Consider the following 6,346-nt stretch of genomic DNA (forward strand, 5'->3'; position numbering starts at 1 on the left):
AATCATGTTCACAATGCCGAATGGGTCGAATTCAGGTGAGTACCAGAACCAGCAATCATTCTCTGGAATGAGAACAAGGCCATTTTCTTTCATTTCCCATCAACACAACTATCAAGGCCTTAATTACAAGGCAAGTGTCAGGCCTGGCTGGTGAAAAGCTTATTATTATACAGCTCAGCGTCAAATCAGTTTTGTATTGATGATCAGCAGAAATGAGAAAACTAAGCTCAGGCCCTACAAGAAAGAACAGAAAGCCTCTGGCCAGAGGAAAAAATATAGAAAAGTCTCGATTGTATTTGGCCATTTCGACTTACAACGGCCTTGATGCTTTCATGACAGACACAAGAAAAGCAAGCCTCAAATACAGGGGGAAAATGTCACGTTATTTTCAATGAGTTCATTCTTTTTATTAATTACATATAAAGACATTGAAATATTTTAAACTTGCCTGCAAAACAAATCTAGTCCGCTTCAAGAAATTAAGCTTGGAACATGCTTTCGTTGATCTACAGATTGTAAGAGAAATTCTATTGTTCTGTTTTATTCTGTATTTGGGATCTAAAGATTCTCCATTCAAAAAGAGAGGGCCCTGTATAATAATGGGTTTATGTTTTAAGTGGCACCTTAGCATAATCAATGTCACTCAGGACAATTATCCATCAGCTGCTGCCTGGCACAGTGTTAAAGATTGCCCATAAGCTATACCAGTTTTAATCAACACAAGAACAAAAAATACCTTTCTACCGAATATCTAGATGTTACCTTACTATTAAGATGAATACATTTTAGCTATCTATTGTATTATATTAAAGATTCTAGCCATCAGGTATGTTGTTTACAAATCTTTTCCACATATTGCTCCTATTATATTGATAGGTATTTTCCTTTACACCCACCTTTATTTACATTCTGCTGCTTCCTGCCATTACACTTAAAGTAGGGAATGAGAGAAAGCCATTCAACCCATCAAGTCCACTCCCTCCACAACACTGCATTCAATTTATTCTCCGATGACTTTGGTGCAGCTATTTAATCTCCTGCAAAGAATGAACAACCACAGGTAAAATGTATGAGAAAACTGTGAATTTTCTCTCTGAGCCCTATATTTAATCATATCAAGATAACATCACAATTTATGTTAGTTAGCAACAACTATTTGCATTCCACAAGTAACTATCCCAATTGGACTGGAACCATACTGATACTGGAACCATGCATATAATGGCCCTGAAATTGCAGCCTCTCTGGGTGCGTACGATATGCAGGATTTGGTGCACAAAGCACAAGCACCAGCATCCCCGGGAGAAGACCCTTCGCGGGCGGAGATTTGGGCTATTTGCCCAACACTTGCCCAGCGAATGTCCTTAAAACTCTTATGCCTGGTAAGGTTTTACCAGTGTAAGAGTTTTAAAAGATAGATAAATCAAATTTTATCAATCATTTTTATATTAAAAATCCTGTCCATTAAGGTAAGTTTATATTTACCACTATTAAAATATTTATTAAAAACATTTCAAAAAAATAATTTTTTGTCCAAAGCATTTAATTAAATTCAATTTCAATTCATTTTAAATATGCAAAGTGTTTTTCTTATTTATTTAAAATGTTTGTGTTTTTGGGGGTTTCCCCATTCATAGAAATGGTGATCTCCGGAACTCACCATTACTGTGAATGGGGATACGCCATTTTCATGGTTTGGTCCGGCCCATGTAATCACAGGCTGCACATACGCTCCTGGAATACGTAGGCCCCTGCGCTGGGCTGTGAATGGGGGCCTCGTAGCGTAAGTGTTCGTTCCTCTAGAACCACCAGGTACATTTGTAAATATTTTTGTGGTCGGAGGCAACCGACTGCAATTTCAGAACCAGTATGTATACGAGATATTCCATCCCATCCTTTTAAAGATACTATTTTTTGAACTTCCTTCTCTTCTTCCTACATTCTATATGCTCTTTCTCCTCCTTGCATCCTCACTGTGTTAAAATCAAGACTCACGGGGACAAAATTGGTCGTCTGCCCATTTCTTGGCGGTATGCCAGTGGTATGTCGTTTCATACCACCGGGTACCGCTGGGATGGAGTGTGCCTGATTTTCGGCACTTTTTTCTCAGTGGTTTGCCGAGCAGAGTGCAGCTGGTGGTATGCGGGCATTTTCTCTCGGGAATCTTCGGCTCCCGAGTTGTGCGCACGCGCATGCTGTTGTTAAGTTCCCCCCTCCCCACCCCCACCCCCCACGAGGCACAGACGAGAATCCAGAGAGACTGCCGGCCTGAGAGCACTGTGCAGGTATTTGGGAGGGGGGCGGGAAATCACTGCTGTGGGGGGAAATACCTGTGAAGGGGAGATCGCTGCTAGGGGGGGAGGAGAAAGCGCTGCTTTGGTGGGGGGGGCGAGGAGATCACTGCTTGGGGGGGGAGATCGCTGCTTGTGGGGGGGGGGGAGATTGCTCCTTGGGGAGAGGGGGGAGGTCGCTGCTGGGGGTGGGGGGGGGGAGATCGCTGCTTGCGGGGGGGGAGGTGATTGCTCCTTGGGGAGAGGGGGGAGATCGCTGCTTGGGAGGGGGAAGATCGCTGCTTGGGGAGGGGGGAGATCGCTGCTTGGGGAGAGGGGGGAGGTCGCTGCTGTGGGGGGCGGGGAGATTACTGCTTGGGGAGAGGGGGGAGATCGCTGCTTGGGGAGGGGGGAGATCGCTGCTTGGGGAGGGGAGATGGCTCCTTGGGGGGAGGGGGGAGATCGCTGCTGGGGGGGGGCGGGGAGATTACTGCTTGGGGAGGGGGGAGATCGCTGCTTGGGGAGGGGGGAGATCGCTGCTTGGGGAGGGGAGATGGCTCCTTGGGGGGAGGGGGGAGATCGCTGCTGGGGGGGGCGGGGAGATTACTGCTTGGGGAGGGGGGAGATCGCTGCTTGGGGAGGGGAGATGGCTCCTTGGGGGAGGGGGGAGATCGCTGCTTGGCGGGGGGGAGGGGAGATGGCTCCTTGGGGGGAGGAGGGAGATCGCTGCTTGGAGGTGGGGGGGGGAGATCGCTGCTTGGGGGTGGGGGGGGGAGATCTTTGCTTGTGGGGGGGAGATTTCTGCTTGCGGGGGGGGAGATCGCTGCTTGGGGGAGGGGGGGTGATCGCTCCTTGGGGGTGGGAGATCACTGCTTGGGCGGGGGGGGAGATTGTTGTGGGGGGGGGGGAAATCACTGCTTGGGGGGGGAAATCGCTGTGAGGGGGGGGAAATCACTGCTTGGGGGGGAGATCGCTGTGGGGGGAACACATCACTGTGGGGTAGGGGGAAGAGATTGGGGGGTGGAAGAGATGGGGGGAGAGATTTTAAACATTTTACAGGTAAAGACGCATACTGTCGACTAAAGATTGACATAAAACCATCTTTTCCAGGGCGGTTTGCAGGGTTGGCGGTATGTCAGTGGTAAGTGATCAATTTAGCAATTTTGGCCGGTATGTCGGCCGTGTGCATGGGCGGATGGTATGCATACTGCCCGGCGGTATGTCGCTGATGAATTTTCCGCCAGGTGGTATGTGGGTGGTATGTAGGTATTTTTCAATCAATTTTGCAATTTTTGGTGGTATGTTGGCGGTTCGCAGGTGGTATGTCCACTAATTTCGGGCCCACTGTGCTATCTCTGACTCTAACTACTTTTTCAGGACCTTAACTGTGAAACTCCTTACCTTGCTCAGTTTCACTTCATGTCAACTACATGCTTATAAAACCCAAGACTGATATCAGTTAACCATTACTCTTGATTTACTGGGTCTTCTTTCCAATCATTTCAACTTTGGTACTACCCTGAAAGGAAAGGAATGGACTTGCATTTATAGAGCACTTATCACGACCTCAGGACATCCCAAAGCACTTTACCACCAATGAAGAACTTTTGACGTTTAGTCACTCCTGTAATATAGGGAAACACAGCAGCCAAATTGCGCACAGCAAGGTCCTTCAGAAAGAAATTAGATACACGACCAGATAATTTGTAATGATGTTGATTGATGAATAAATATTGCCCAGGACACCAGGAGAACTTTGCTGCTCTTCTTCTAATAGTGCCATTGAATCCTTAACATCAGATAGGGCAAACAACATAGACAGCAATAAAAAAAACTCACTATAGCCACAGTAGTAGTAAGAGGAAAGTCATGCTAATGATAGGGGTATGTGTAGAGTCATTGTAGGTGTTGAGGTAAGGGTAGGTCCAGGGCTGCTAAGAGATGAAAGAGGCAAACTTGTAGTGTAGAGGAAAGGAATGGTGGAAATACTAAATAATCACCTGGCCTCAGTAGAACCACCACTGAAACATATAGGATTCTGAGGGGGATTGACAAGTTAGATGCTGAGATGCTGTTTCCCCTGGCTGGAGAGTCCGGAACTAGGGGGAATAATCTCAGGATAAGGGGTCATCCATTTAGGACTGAGATGAGGAGAATTTTCTTCACTCAGAGGATTGTGAATCTTGGGAATTCTCTATCCGAGAGGACTGTGGATGCTCAGTCGTTGAGTATATTCAAGATTGAAATCGATAGATTATTGGACTCTTAAGGGAATCAAGGAATATGGGGGTCAGGTGGGAAAGTGGAGTTGAGGTTGAATGTCAGCCATGATCTTACTGAATGGCAGAGCAGGCTTGAGGGGCCATATGGCCTACTCCTTCGCCTAATTCTTATGTTCTTATGTTCTTAGATGGCTGTCGACCTATCAGTGGAGGTTATTCAAAGAATGATGGTACTAAATAAATTACTCAAACATAAGGAAGCTTGTAAACATAAGAACGTAAGAAATAGGAGCAGGAATCGGCCATTTAGCCCCTCGAGCCTGCTCCGCTATTCAACAAGATCATGGCTGATTTTCTACCTCAACTCCAGCTTCCTGCACTATCCCCAAATCCCATAATTCCCAAATATTTATCGACCTCCGCCTTGAATATACTCAATGATTAAGTGAACATCCACAGTTCTGTGGGGTAGAGAGAATTCCAAAGATCCAAAGAAATAGCAGAGGCTTTGATTATAATTTTGCAAACTTCTTTGGAAATGAAAATTGTGCCAAGCACTGGATGGTGATAAATATGACTCCCTCTTCAAAAAAGGAAACAAGGATAAGCCAAGAAATTATAGACCATTTACTCTTATTTCAGTTGTTAGTAAACTAAAATAGTCTATAATATAGGTTGAAATTATTGGGCCCGAATTTGGTGAACTTACCGCCCGCTGCCGCTGAGTTTTCTCGGCGGTCTCCCTGCTTTGTCGGCGCTCTCCCCTCCAAGTGAGTTTGGTGAGGCCCTCACACTGGCGGGGAGAGAAGACTGCTGGGAGGCATCCGCTGGCGTGTGCCGGTGTGCAACGCCGATAAAAGTCCTCTCGCCCGCTCCCTCCCGAGATTGGTCCGGGCGGTCCTCCGCTCCAGTAGCAGAAAAGACCGCCGTGAGGAGGCAGGTCTTACCTGAACGGTAAGTATGAAGACTTGCAAGAAAAGGTTAGTGAACTGGTTTTCTTCATTTCTTTTGCAGTGATTTTGTTGGATAGGGTCCTCTGAAGGATGTGTAATTGTTTTTTTTTTCATTTGTTGAACATTTTTTTTCCCATTCCTCCGTCCCTGGGCCCGACTCTATCCTCGGCATTACTTTGCCGAGGCTCACATTTGCTGCCCAGAATCCGACCTACCGCCCGCTGCCGCCCAGAATCGGCGTGTAACGCCCATTTTTTCCACCGGTTGATTTTTTTTCCCATTTTTCCACCAAACTTCCACGCAAAGTACCGTCAGGATCTTAGCGGTCCTTTCGACGGTACATGGGCGGAATTTAGGTTTGACCAAACTCGGGCCCATTAAATATTGGGAAAAACCTAAGTTAATGAGGGCTAATCAGCGTGGATTTTTAAAAGGCAGAACATGCTTGGCAAATCTTATAGAATTCTTTATAGAAATAACAGATAAAGGGAATGAGTGGATGTGGTTTATATCAATTTTTTTTAAAGCATTATTTAAGTTACCATATAGGAAATATACATCAAAGACAATGTCACATGATATTAAAGGTAATATGGTCATATGGATAAACATGATGGTTAGAGAGCAGAATGCAAAGGGCAGCGGTAAAAAGTGCTTTGGATGGAAAGATGTGGGCCCCAATATTTACGGGGAGATGGGGAGGGAACAGGGGAGCGTGTTTGCGGTCGGGAAATCTGGAAATCCCGGGAACACGGAGTCTTGCTGAATTTAAGGGCAGGACCTCAATCATATTTTTAACTCTGTTTCCCATCGGGCAGCTGGTCAGATTGACAGGCTGGTTGGCTGCTGGGCGGGAAAGCCAGTGATAGATGGGTGCAGCCGGGGATTGGTGGGGACGGTT

The sequence above is a fragment of the Pristiophorus japonicus genome, chromosome 7 (assembly GCF_044704955.1).
Source record: "Pristiophorus japonicus isolate sPriJap1 chromosome 7, sPriJap1.hap1, whole genome shotgun sequence".
In the NCBI taxonomy this organism is placed as follows: domain Eukaryota; kingdom Metazoa; phylum Chordata; class Chondrichthyes; family Pristiophoridae; genus Pristiophorus; species Pristiophorus japonicus.